At 41.3% G+C, this 14,652-nt stretch overlaps 1 pseudogene; it reads left to right on the forward strand.

The window, feature by feature from the left end:
* Positions 1-1,089: 1,089 nt before the first annotated feature.
* On the forward strand, positions 1,090-8,079 carry LOC136157145 (prostaglandin F synthase 1-like; annotated as a pseudogene).
* Positions 8,080-14,652: the final 6,573 nt, after the last annotated feature.

Raw genomic sequence — 14,652 nt, forward strand, 5'->3', positions numbered from 1 at the left:
CAGGGTCTACTGGGCAACTGTCTTAGCTTTTACTTCCCCCAAAAGTAAAACATTTGGTTCTACCTTACTAAAATTTTTCATGTTCAAGTTTGAATATATCCTAGATATCATCCACTTATAGGTAAGCACCAAAATCTTTAGATGGAAAAAGTAATTCTCTCATGTCATGGAGTCTCCCTTTCTTAGTGGGAAACTAACTCCAATAATTTACTTGTGGACTACAGTTTGCATAACTTTCAGTCTTTTAAAAAAATAACTTTCAGACATAACTTCCAGTCTTTTAAAAAAATTTTATTGGTGTATCTGCTCTTCAGTTGTTCAGTCATGTCTGACTCTTTTTGACCCCACAAACTCTAGCTCACAAGGCACCTCTATTCATGGAATTGGGGTATAGTTGATTTAAAATGTGTTAGTTTCAGGTGATCTAGTGATCTTTTCAAGAAAATTCGAGATATCAAGAGAACATTTCACACAAAGATGAGCTCAATAAAGGACAGAAATGGTATAGACCTAACAGAAACAGGAGATATTAAGAAGAGGTGGCAAGAATACACAGAAGAACTGTACAAAAAAGATCTTCATGACCCAGGTAACCATGATGGTGTGATCACTCACCTAGAGCCAGACATCCTGGAATGTGAAGTCAAGTGGGCCTTAGGAAGCATCACTGAGAACAAAGCTAGTGGAGGTGATGGAATTCCAGTTGAGCTATTTCAAATGCTAAAAGATGATGCTGTGAAAGTGCTGCACTCAATATGCCAGCAAATTTGGAAAACTCAAATCTTGCTGTTTCTAAAACAGCAAAGTAGCCACAGGACTGGAAAAGGTCAGTTCTCATTCCAATCCCAAAGAAAGGCAATGCCAAAGAATGTTCACACTACCGTACAATTGCACTCATCTCACATGCTAGCAAAGTAATGCTCAAAATTCTCCAAGCCAGGCTTTAGCAGTACATGAACCACAAACTTCCAGATGTTCAAGCTGGATTTAGAAAAGGCAGAGTAACCAGAGATCAAATTGCCAACATCCATTGGATCATTAAAAAAGCAAGAGAGTTCCAGAAAAATATCTACTTCTGCTTTATTGACTATGCCAGAATTGGTCCAAACCTGCCTGGAAAACTCGCTGAGAAAACTTCAACTGAGCTGCGTGGATCTTTATCTTATTCATTCCCCAACAGCTCTGAAGGTTAGTGAGATTTCTTTTACTTTGGTTATTAATGTCATTAGGAGTGAAATAAAAAGACATAGCTTGTGAAAGTGGGACGAATCATACGTAATACTTGACATTCTCTTTGCTTTTTCTTTTTTCTGCACCTATCCCCATTGCAGCTCACTGTTCCAGTCCCAGACTGAAGGGTTAGTTGTTGTTCAGTTGCTGAGTCATGTCCAACTCTTTACGACCCCATGGATAGCAGCACGCCAGGCTTCCCTGTCCTTCGCTGTCTCCAAGAGTTTGCTCAAGCTCATGTCCACTGAGTCAGTGATGTCACCCAACTATCTCATCCCCCATCATCCCCTTCTCTTGCCCTCAATCTTTCCCAGGATCAAGGTCTTTTCCAATGAGTCGGCTTTTTGCATCTGGTGCCCGAAGTATTGAATGGGTTTATTGCTTTCAATGTCTCTGCCTCGATCTTGTGGACAAATGTCTAAATTTTCTAGGCCCTGTGCTCTTGAATTTTGACCTTGTGCCCACTAGTGTCTGGGGAACATCCTGATGTGGAAACCAGGGAAGGCACAGAACGTGTAATGAGGATGAGACTCAGCCCTGAGATGCTGACAAATCCCTTTCTCATATGACAACCTCCAGGTGGAGAGCAGGGACGGAAGAGATTTATCCCACAAGGATCGGGACCAAGGAGCCCATTTGGCCATGGCACCACTCTGAGCTCTCATTATGATGGGGTCTTGTGTATCTCAAGTTGTCCTTACACAAGCAATATTTATTAAATCTTCAGGGGTTAAAAGCATTTCTAGAAGTGTACTTTTCAATGTACTACATTTCCCTCTTCCTTTCAAGAACAAGGCTAGATTGTTTCATTAGTCTCAAGGTCTAAAGGCTCCAAACAGCTTGGCTGAAGCCAGACACAGCCTGATATAACCTCCTCTTCTTTCCTGTGTTCCAGCCTGGGGAGGACCCAATCCCAGAGGACACCCATGGAAACATCGCTTTTGACACAGTGGATCTATGTACCACGTGGGAGGTGAGTGCAACTCCAAAGAGGCCATGTTTTTGCACATTGAGGAAGAAAGGACTCACAAGGAACTGGGGAGAGGTGGACGGGGTCCAGTTCTGCCCCTTGTGCAGACGTGGACAAGACCATGAATGTCCCTGTACCTCAGTTTCACATTCCATCTGTGTAGATTCAGTAAGTAGTTACTGAGTGCCTGTGATGTACTTAGCCCTGGGTACTTCCACATACTCAGGCTATACCTGTGGACAAGACTAAGATCTCTGGCCCCATAGTGTGGTAGGTTCTACTGGGCAGGGGAGGGATGCAGTGATATAGGAAAGTGAAGCTGATTCAGAGAACCAAGAATGCCAGGATGGTTTGGGGGCACAGATAGGCAATTAAAAACAGAATGGACATGGGACAGTGCTCCCAATGCAGGGGCCCTAGGTTCAATCTGATCAGGGAACTAGATCCTGTATGCTGCAATTAAGAATTCACAGGAAGTATTAGTTTCTCAGTCATGTCTGACTCTTTGCAACTCCATGGACTATAGCCCTCCAGGCTCCTCTGTCCATGGAATTCTCCAGGCAAGAACACAGGAATGGATAGCCATTCCCTTCTCCAGGGGATTTATCCAACCCAGTCATGGAACCTGGTCTCCCACATTTCAGGCAGATTCATTACCATCTTAGGCAGTAGTGAAGCCCCAAGAATACCAGAGTAGGTTGCCATTCCTTTCTCCAGGGGAATCTTCCTGACCCAGGAATTGAACCTGGGTCTTCTGCATAGCTGGCATATTCTTTATGATCTGAGCCACCAGGGAAGCCAAGAGTTCGCATGTAATTGCCAAAGATCCCACATGCTACAACTAAGAACTGGCACAGCCAATAGATAAATTGAATAATTTGTTTAGAAAAAGAAAAACAGAAGGGACATTGCAGTCCTCTTTGAGAAGGTGGCATTTGACCAAAGACTTTCAGGAGATGAAATTTATTAAGCAATCATCTAGAGGAAGACTGATGTAGGCAGGCATAAAGAAAATCAAAGCAAAGATTTTAAGGTAGGAGAAAGTCTGTGTGTGCGTGCTAAGTCACTTCAGTTGTATCCGACACTGTGACCCTATGGACTGTAGCCTGCCAAGCTCCTCTGTCATGGGATTCTCCAGGCAAGAATCCTGAAGTGGGTTGCTGTGCCCTTTTCCAGGGAATCTTCCTAACCCAGGGATCGAACCCAGTTCTCTTGCATGTCTTGCATTGGCAGGTTTACTACTTTACTTTACTACTAATGCCACCTGGGAAGCCCAGGAGAAAGCTCACCATGCTGAAAAAACATCAAGGAACTGGTGGGGCCAGAGTCCAATGAGTTTGATGTCAATCATAGGAAAGGAGGTCAAAGAGAAAATGGGAAGCCAGTGGTCTGCGAGGCGAGCATGGCAGCTTCCTGTTTCCCAGCCTACGCCTGGCTCAAGCTCCTTTCTCCCAGCACTTGTTCTGCTAGTGTTTTACCAGATTTTTCTAGGTGATCAGCTAAAGATCATACTGGTTCTCTTAACCCTGCCTGGGCTGCTTTCATCCTTTTCTTTTTCTATCCTCTTAGCCAATTAAAAAACTATTTTAAAAAATAGTTCTCATTCTCCTATTTCTCATCCTCCTCCTATTGGCCAACTCCTGTCTTATTTATTGCAGTCTGCATCTTGTATTCTCCCTCACCCAGCGCCACTCATGCTATCATTTAGTATGCTTCTCTAGCCAGTTACCCCTCATCATCCCTCCCACCCCAGACCCCGGAGAAGTGTAAGGACGCAGGGCTGACCAAGTCCATCAGGGTGCCCAACTTTAACCACAAGCAGCTGGAGAAGATCCTGAACAAGCCGGGGCTCAAGTATAAGCCCGTCTTCATCCAGGTAATCCCCTCATCAATCTGCCCCCGATCTCTTCTCCCTCCTCACCAGCTTACTCTTCCCTCATTTGAACAAAGTCACCAAATGGCACTTCCCTCTTTTCCACTGACCTTGTGACATCAGCTGCTCCAAGAGAACAGAGTGTATTTTAAGTTACTGAAGATATTGCTAAAGATGGTGTCCATTTATTTTTATTTTTTTTATTTGTTTCTGTTCCCATGTCATTTTACAAGAAACATCGAGGAGTCAGGTTGAAGTATAATCTACTAGGTGTTACGGTAGTTGGCCCTAGAAATTCAGAGCTAGCAAATGATTGATCTTTCTCATAAAAGGTCAGAAATATTGGGACACTCATGCATCAGAGAGAACGGGTAATTCATCTTTTAATGGCTCTTTTGAGTTCTTTGTCATGAGATAACCACTGGGATTCTTTTTTGAAGTTTTTCTTTTATCTTGGAGAACAGTCAATGAACAATGCTGTTTGTTTCAAGAGTACAGCAAAGTGATTCAGTTACACATATACATGTATCTAGTCCATTTAGGATTATTTTATCAACTGTTGTTGTTTTTCAGTGGCTCAGTCATGCCTGACTCTTTGTGACCCCATGGACTGCAACACACCCAACTTCCTTGTCCTTTGCTATCTCCTGGAGTTTCCTCAAAATCATGCTCATTGAGTCTGTGATGCCATCCAACCATCTCATCCTCTGTCACCCCCTTTTCCTCCTGCTCTCCATCTTTCCCAGCATCAGGGTCTTTTCCAAGGAGTCAGTTCTTCCCATCAGGTGGCCAAAGGATTGGAGCTTCAGCTTCAGCATCAGTCCTTGCTGATGTTTTTCCCAATTAAGTTGCTACATAATGTCGAACAGATTTTCCCTGTGCCACAGAGTAATTACTTGTTGGTTATTCATTTTAAATATAGTAGTGGGTACATGGTATGAAATCACTCCCAAATGATATGAATGTACTTAATGCCTTTGAACTGTAGACTTAAAAATGGGTAAAATGGTAAAAGTATGTAATGAAGCTTTTACTCCCATAAAAAATTAAAAGTTAAAAAAAGTTAGTAGTCTATTTGTTAAGATAAACTCACATTAATGAGCAACACATACACTTCCTTATCTTGGAGAATAGGGAAGGAAATCATGAGTGTAAAAATATTAATAACTGGCATCACTTCTTCCTGGCAGAGGACCTACATTTCTACATGATCTCATCTCCTTCTAGACATCTCATGTCTAAAGGCAATCCATATATTAGATATTAGTAAGGCTTAGTGTTTTCTTCCTTGTAGGTAAAAATAAAAACAGTAGTTCTAAAAATGTTTACTTTTTGTCCTTTGGGAGATTTACCTCCACTTTGGAGATTACCAATTTGAGAAAGGAAAGAAAATTGGCTGCTAAGGGTTCTTTCTTGGGGAGGGAAGGAGGGATGAATAGATAAAGCACAAGGCATTTTTAGGCAGGAAAACTATTGGGTCTTGTGCACCATGGTCACAGCTGTGGATGACAGTCATGTGCTGGCCCTTGTTGCTGGTATTTCTAAATAATTCCGACACTGTGAATATAGCTGTGTGTGTTCCTTGTACATTTGGGGATGGTGATCCTGCTGATCCCACATGCTAGTACTTCTGCTTGGCAATTTACAGGTGGAATGTCACCCTTACCTCAACCAGAGCAAACTGCTAGAGTTCTGTAACTCCAAGGACATTCTCCTCGTTGCCTACCCTCCCTTGGGGTCTGACTTAAGGAAGAAATGGTAATGATTTCTATAAAGGTATTCTGATTCTAGATGCTGTGTCTTCTGGAGCCATCTCTCAACTGTCTGGGGGAAATTAAAGATACTTAGCAGGAATGATCCATCTTTACAAATCCTTTACCTAGCCTACATTTTGAGGACTCAATAAAGTATTATTGAATAAAAAGTAATTATTACATGAGTGCTAAGTCACTTCAGTCGTGTCTGATTTTTTGCGACTCTATGGACTATAGCCCAGCAGGCTCATCTCTCTGTGGGATTCTCCAGGGAAAAATACTGGAGTGGGTTGCTATTTCCTCCTCCAGGGGATCTTGCTGACCCAGGGATCGAACCTGCATCTCTTATGTCTCCTGCATTGCCAGGTGGATTCTTTACCACTAATGCCACCTGGGAAGCACAAATTATTATTACTAATTAAAATGATCATCCAATTCAAAAGTTTTGGCTTTAAAGACTAACAAAGTTTCCAAGTCATTATTCTGACACAGTAGTTGAGTGATATGAGACAAATAGCAATTTCTGTAAGTTTTAATTTCTTAATCTCTTGAAGAGGAATATAGATGTGTACCTTTTAGTACTTGAGTACAAAACAGAGACAGTCAAGTGCATCTTTTGAAATAACAAATTCTTATAAAATTCTTGACTATTTGTTACAATGGTGGTCATTGGGTCTGACTTGGAACAACAGTTTTGCCTTCTTGACTTAGTCCATATTTTGCTAAGTTTCTAAAAAATGTTTAAAAGATGAAAAAAAAAAAAAACCCTGATTTTCCCTTCTCACCTCACTTTCTCTTGTCTTTCTTCTTTGACTTCACCAAAAAAGGCAATGGAGTTATTGAGACAGCCAGAATGTCATGAGAAAGATTCCAGTGGATTAACCACCCCTCGCCTGATTAAACTAACCCAGGTAGAAAGGATGTGCAACCTCAGAAACAGAGCATCTCTGTCTCCTTCCCAGGGTGAAAAAGGAAAATCCGGTTCTCCTGCAGGATCTGGTACTCAATGCCATTGCTGAAAAGCACCAGTGAACTCCAGCCCAGGTAGCCCTGTGCTACCAGCTGCAGCGGGGTGTGGTGGCTCTGGCCAAGAGCTTCAATGAGAAGAGGATCAAGGAGAACTTCTAGGTACCTGTAGGATTGTGGGCAGCAAGAGGCTGACAGAGACACATTGTCTGTCCCCAGGGATGGGTTGTTTGGGAGGTTCCCAATGTGTATTTGGGTAGAGTTTATCTCCCTATGTTCTCTATGGGTATATTTTCTGTATTTAACTCTCCTGTCCTCCAAACCTACAAGACAGGAAGCACAGTGTTTGGAAAGAACAGTCTACAGAGGGTTTGAGTCAAGTTTAAGTCTCAACGCTCATTTTTACTCCACAGTATGGCCCTGAATAAATCATCTCTTGATTTCTTCAGCTGAAAAAAATGAAGGAGTTTGTGGACATGAGATCTGAGCTCAGAAATCTCTATGATTCCTTGGCTATAACCACAGTCACCCAAAGTCTCTGAGGGTGAACTGAATCACCAATCTCAACTCTCTGAATGGACAAATTTCTGTGACTTTCGCCAGGGATGAACCCCAAGTTCATGAAAACTACACAAGTTCCTACATAAATGTGTGTGTCTGTATCTGCATGCAGGGGACGTGTAGGGGTGGGTGGCAGTGCTTGCCTTTGGGAAACTGAATTGGTGGTCTCATATTTCTGATAGGTTTTTGAATTCCAGTTGACCCCAGAGGACATGGGATGTCTGGATGGCCTAAGTAGAAACATACGCTATTTTGACCATGGCGAGTAAGTAGCTGGTTCCACTGTAGATGCTATAGGAGTAGGGTAAGGAGGGAATTCCATTTATTCTAGTCCACAAAGGACAGAGTCCTCTGTTGCCTCTTCTTTTAGGGAAGCGGATGGAAAACCTCTCTTTACTTCAAGCCCTCATTACCCTTGTTGCTCCACGCACCTCAGTCCGTATTCTTCCTGAATTCCAGAATCGATCAACACATTGACATCCTTTGCACGTACTTTCAGGTCTCCTCACTCTTCTTTATCTTAGTCCTTGGTCTAAAACCTGGCTTCTGTGAAGTATTTTATTATGTCAGATATGTGATTTTTACTGGAATAAAATTAAAGCATTTAAATTTGAATGGCAGAGATAAAGGAGAAGAAACTGGACCAACTTTTGTATAGATAATATTTTTCTAGTGGAAATAAAATAGCATGCAGATTTTCAAAAAAATAAAAATAAACAATAAAACCTGGCTACATCCTGCTGTCTGCCTGCGCCATCAGTTTCCTCCTTCCCAGGAGAATATATATACATGTATAACTGACTCACTTTGCTATACACCTGAAACTAACACAGCATTGTTAATCAACTATACTCCAATATAATATAAAACTTAAATTGAATAAAATAAAGATACTGCTAATATCTAGGAAAAAAACAAAGGTCTGATCAGGAAGCCCTCTTCTTGGCATCTGGTGGCCTGCCTTCTCAATTGGAGCAAAGGCCAAAGTCCTCACAGTGCCTACAGAGGCAGCAGCACCGGCCCCCCATGTCTCTGCCTCCACCTCGGCCCCTCTGACTCAGTGCAGCCCAGCGGCCTCTTGGCTGCCCCACGTGTCAGGCCCATCTCAGGGCCTCTGCCCGAGCTGTTCTCTCTACCCAGAATGCTCTTCCTCCAGATAGCCGGATGTTCCCTCTTTCACCAATGTCAGTCTTAACTCAGATGGCACCGCCGGGACACCTTCTCTGTCATTTCATCTAAAAAGGCGGCCCAGCCCAGCACAACACTTCCTCCCTCTGATCCTGCTCTGTCTCTCTCTTGGCACATCTCCCTCGTTAACATAGCACATGGTTTGCTAACCTATGCTGTGTACTTTCTGCTTCTCATAGAACAGTAGAGTCTTAGGGAAGGAATTTTAAGAAACTATTCTCTCCCTGAGTAATTAGTGAATATTGGTTGAATGAATAACAAAATAGTAGGGTAGAATAACAGACAATGAAGAAGCAGGCAGTAATTTTTAGCAATTAATACGTCATTTTAATCAATAATAATTATCCAGTGATTTAGCACCACCTATTTTGTTTTTAGTTTACTTTTTATTTATTTTTTTCCCATTTGTTTTTATTAGTTGGAGGCTAATTACTTTACAATATTGTAGTGGTTTTTGCCATACATTGACATGAATCAGTCATGGAGTTACATGTATTCCCCATCCCGATCCCCCCCCCCCCCCACCTCCCTCTCCACCCCATCCCTCTGGGTCTTCCCAGTGCACCAGGCCTGAGCACTTGTCTCATGCATCCAACCTGGGCTGATGATCTGTTTCACACTTGATAATATACATGTTTCAATGCTGTTCTCTCAGATCATCCCACCCTCGCCTTCTCCCACAGAGTCCAAAAGTCTGTTCTGTACATCTGTGTCTCTTTTTCTGTTTTGCATATAGGGTTATAATTACCATCTTTCTAAATTCCATATATATGTGTTAGTATACTGTATTGGTCTTTATCTTTCTGGCTTACTTCACTCTGTATAATGGGCTCCAGTTTCATCCATCTCACTAGAACTGATTCAAATGAATTCTTTTTAATGGCTGAGTAATATTCCATGCTATATATGTACCACAGCTTCCTTATTCATTCATCTGCTGATGGGCATCTAGGTTGCTTCCATGTCCTGGCTATTATAAACAGTAGCACCACCTATCTCAAAAATGATGACTTTATATTTACAAAGAGAGTTCACCTTCTTTGCCAAAATGGAAACCCTTGTTAAAGTGGCTTATATTATAATCACCCTATCTATTTCTAGATCTAATATATAATTTTTCACCCAGTGAAGTCACAGGTAAAATATTTCTTAGTGCTTGGAAGAAACTGAACAACAGTACTGTTCTTGTCACCTTCCTCACCATCGCCTTGAAATATTTGTTAACTTCAGGTATTAAGCCATAATAGCACTGGTTTAAAAGAGGAAGAACTCATGTCTGCCCTCTTGGGAGTTTATAATATCGACACAAATTGTTTATCTCCTTACGCTGTAGAATAACAAACTTACAAAAATGTAATATATTAGTTTATTTTTGTGCATGTGCCCAAGTGCATGTAAGCATATTTATTTTCTACAATGTGTTGATTACACTGCAATGCAATTGTACATAGTGGTTATAAAACTGGCTGGGCTTGTACTTGTCCAAAAGGAAAATTACATCAATTCTCTTGCTTCAGTTTAGTTCAGTTCATTTGCTCAGTCATGTCTGACTCTTTGTGATCCCATGGACTGCAGCATGCCAGGCCTCCCTGTGCATCACCAACTCCCAGAGCTTACTCAAATTCATGTCCATTGAGTCAGTGATGCCATCCAACCATCTCATCCTCTGTCGGCCCCTTCTTCTCCCGCCTTCAATCTTTCCCAACATCAGGGTCTTTCCAAATGTCAGTTCTTCGCATCAGATGGCCAAAATATTGGCGTTTCAACTTCAGCATCAGTCCTTCCAATGAATATTCAGGACTGATTTCCTTTAGGATTGACTGGTTGGATCTCCTTGCAGTCCAAGGGACTCTCAAGAGTCTTCTCCAATGCCACAGTTCAAAAGCATCAATTCTTCAGCACTCAGCTTTCTTTATAGTCCAACTCACACATCCATACATGACTACTGGAAAAACCATAGCTTCGACTAGACAGACCTTTGTTGGCAAAGTAATGTCTCGGGTTTTTAATGTGCTATCTAGGTTGGTCATAACTTTCATTCCAATGAGTAAGCATCTTCTAATGTCATGGCTGCAGTCACCACCTTCAGTGATTCTAGAGCCCCCAAAAATAAAGTCTGTCATTGTTTCCACTGTTTCCCCATCTATTTGCCATTAAGTGATGAGACCAGATGCCATGATCTGTTTTTGAATGTTGAGCTTTAAGCCAACATTTTCACTCTCCTCTTTCATTTTCATCAAGAGGTTGTTTAGTTCTTCTTCTCTTTCTGCCATAAGAGGGGTGTCATCTGCATATCTGAGGTTATCAATATTTCTCCCAGCAATCTTTATTCCAGCTTGTGCTTCATCCAGCCCAGCATTTCTCATGACGTATTCTGCATATAAGTTAAATAAGCAGGGTGACAATATACAGCCTTAATGTACTCCTTTCCCAATGTGGAACCAGTCTGTTGTTCCATGTCCAGTTCTAACCTTTGCTTCCTGACCTGCATACAGATTTCTCAAGAGGCAGGTCAGGTTTTCTGGTATACCCATCTCTTTCAGAATTTTCCACAGTTTATTGTGATCCACACAGTCAAAGGCTTTTGCCTAGTCAATAAAAGCAGAAATAGATGTTTTTCTGGAACTCTCTTGCTTTTTCAATGATCCAGCAGATGTTGCCAATTTGATCTCTGGTTCTTCTGCCTTTTCTAAATCCACCTTGAACATCTGGAATTTCATCGTTCACGTACTGCTGAAGCCTGGCTTGGAGAATTTTGAACACTAATTTGCCAGCGTGTGAGATGAGGTGCAATTTTGCGGTAATTTGAGCATTCTTTGGCATTGCCTTTCTTTGGGTTTAGAATGAAATCTGACCTTTTCCAGTCCTGTGGCCACTACTGAGTTTTCCAAATTTGCTGGTTTATTGAGTGCAGCACTTTCACAGCATCATCTTTTAGGATTTGAAACAGCTCAACTGGAATCCCATCACCTCCACTAGCTTTGTTTGCAGTGATGCTTCCTAAGGTTCACTTGACTTTGCATTCCAGGATGTCTGGCTCTAGGTGAGTGATCACACCATAGTGATTATCTGGGTCGTGAAGATCTTTTCTGTATATTCTTCTGTGTATTCTTGCCACCTCTTCTTAATATCTTCTGTTTCTCTTAGGTCCATACCATTTCTGTCCTTTATTGTGCCCATCTTTGCATTAAATATTTCCTTGGTATCTCTAATTTTCTTGAAGAGATCTCTAGTCTTTCCCATTCTATTGCTTTCCTCTGTCTTTGCACTGATCATTGAAGATGCCTTTCTTCTCTCTCCTTGCTATTCTTTGGAACTCTGCCTTCAAATCGGTGTATCTTTCCTTTTCTCCTTTGCTTTTTGCTTCTCTTCTTTTCACAGATATTTGTAAGGCCTCCTCAGACAGCCATTTTGCTTTTTCACATTCCTTTTTCTTGGAGATGACCTTGATTTGTGTCTCCTGTACAATATCATGAACCTCCATCCATAGTTCTTCAGGCACTCTATCAGATCCAACCCCTTACACCTATTTGTCACTTCCACTGTATAATCATAAGGGATTTGATTTAGGTCACACCTGAATGGTCTAGTGGTTTTTCCCTACTTTCTTCAATTTAAATCTGAATTTGGCAATAAGGAGTTCATGATCTCTTGCTTAAGCCAGTTTAAAAGAAACCTCTCTACCCAGACCAGAAACAGGTACTTGACTAAAACTTTCTCTTTAGCTCTTAGATTTGCTCATCATCCAGATTACCCATTTCATGAGGAATATTAACAACTGTGTCTGTGGTTGCTCCAGAGTTCTTGCATTGGGGTTGATGATCAAAGCACATCTCAAGGGTGAGAAGGTGCCTACTTTATTAGATATCACTTAGCATGGTCAGTCATGATACTAGAGTAGGAAATAAAAATCTCTAAACCCAGTCTTTTCCCCCCAAAGTAAATAAAGACACAATTCAAACAATCCAACATACCACTTGTTTAGCATTTTCATCTTTTCCCCCCTGTGTAACTGAGATTGAAATGCTGATATCCCTGGAAGTGATCATAGAGGATGGAGCCCTCAGAAAAAGCTTACCATAGTATATTTTCCAAATTTTCCAGGTGTGGCTTTTCACCTGTCTATAGTTCTTATGTGTTTTTTCCTCTTCCATTCAGTGAATTTCCCACAGTATGCAATTTTATGAGACCTTTTAAAGGGATCTAAAGCTTAATGAACACACAATACCACCATTGTCTAGATTTCCGTTAAAAATTACTCATTATTCCCAAAACAAGGAAGGCATCAAATTGAATTTAAAAAGACAAGCTACTGATGCCTACACCAAGACAACTGAGATATTAGAATGATTTTAGAGTATCCATCATGAAAACGTTTCAATAAGCCATTACAAATGTACTCGGGACAAATGAAAAAGTAGAAAGTTTCAACCAGGAAACAGAGTGTCCTAGCAAAGAAACAGAAGACATAAAGAAAAACCAAATGAAAACTTTAGAAGTGAAAAATATAGTAGTGAGAATTAAAAACTTGTGGATGAACTCAATAGACCTGAAGGAACAGAATAAATAGTGTTCTGGAAGATAAAGCAATATAAATTACTCAAAGGGAATCAGAAAAAGTAGCTTAAAAAAAAAAAGGAACAGTGCCTTGGGGACCAGAGGAGCAATAACAAAAGATGTAACATTCATGTGATTAGAGTGGGGGAAACAGGGAGATGTTCGTCAAAAGGGTATCAGCGTTTAGTCATGAGATGAGTAAGTTCTGATGATCTATTGTACCCCAAGGTGACTGTAGTTAATAATACTGTATGCGTAATTGAATTTGCTTATGGATCCAAGGGTTCCCAACAAAACAAAAACAAACAAGCAAGTAATGCAGATTTGATGGATGTTAATTAGCTTGATTGTATGTGGGGACCATTTCACAATGTATATGCATAGCAGACCATCATTATATGTAAAATTTCAATTGTCAATTAAACATCAATAAATCTGAAAAAAAAAGTGATGAATCTCATTAAATGTCCTTTCATGGAATCAAGCAATAGAATTGACAATGAGGAGAATACTTTGAGTTTATAACTATTCTAATTTTAAAAATTGAGTTTTATATTTATTGTGCTAGTGTCTACTATCTACTAGAGTAAATCTCAAGCCTTCTCAGCACTCAGAAGGGAACTATGTTAGGCAATGGGAGTTAACTCATGTAATTTCACAGTGTGCCTGGATAGCAGATCAGAATCCGTCTGCAATGTAGGAGACCAGGGTTCCATCCTTGGGTCAGGAAGATCCCCTGGAGAAGGGAATGGCTATTGCTTCAGTATTTTTGCCTGGAGAATTCCATGGCATGTAGCCTGGCGGGCTACAGTCCATGTGGTTGCAAAGAATCGGACACAACTGAACGACTAACACTTTCACTTCATAGCAGATCACCATGCCATGCACTTAAAATACACCGTTTGTTGATTATACCTCAAGAAAGCTGGAGAACCAGAGGAGGGACTGGGGCAGAAGTGGGGAGGACAGTTATAAAAGGGATGCCCGTGATGATGGCAAAGTCCTGTGTCCTGACTGTGGTCATGACTCATGAAATAAATGTGTGAAAAAATTGCACAGAACTAAATGCACATGCGTTGCTAAGTTACTTCAGTCATATCTGACTTTTTATGACCCCATGGACTGTAGCCTGTCAGGCTCCTCTGTCCATGGGGACTCTCCAGCAAGACTACTGGAGCGAGTTGCCATGCCCTTCCTCCAGGGGATTTTCCTCACCCAGGGATCGAATCTGAGTCTTCTGCATTGCAGGTGGAGTCTTTACCCCTGAGTCACAGGTCAAGCCCAACTAAATGCACACCCAGCACAAATCTAGGAAAATATGAACATGGTCAGTAGGTTGCATGGATGTTGATATTCTGGTTGTGACACACAGCTGTTGGTTTTGCAAGACAGTAGTGTTGGAGGAATAGAGCGGACACAAGCTTGCTCTGTATTCTTTTTGAACCGCAAGTGAATCCATGATCATCTCAAACTAAAAGTTTACTTTAAGGACTGCACCGGTGGGCCAGTGATTAAGACTGTGTTCTCCTACTGCAGGGGGGACAGGTTTGATC

This window comes from Muntiacus reevesi, chromosome 2, assembly GCF_963930625.1.
Source record: "Muntiacus reevesi chromosome 2, mMunRee1.1, whole genome shotgun sequence".
Lineage (NCBI taxonomy): Eukaryota > Metazoa > Chordata > Mammalia > Artiodactyla > Cervidae > Muntiacus > Muntiacus reevesi.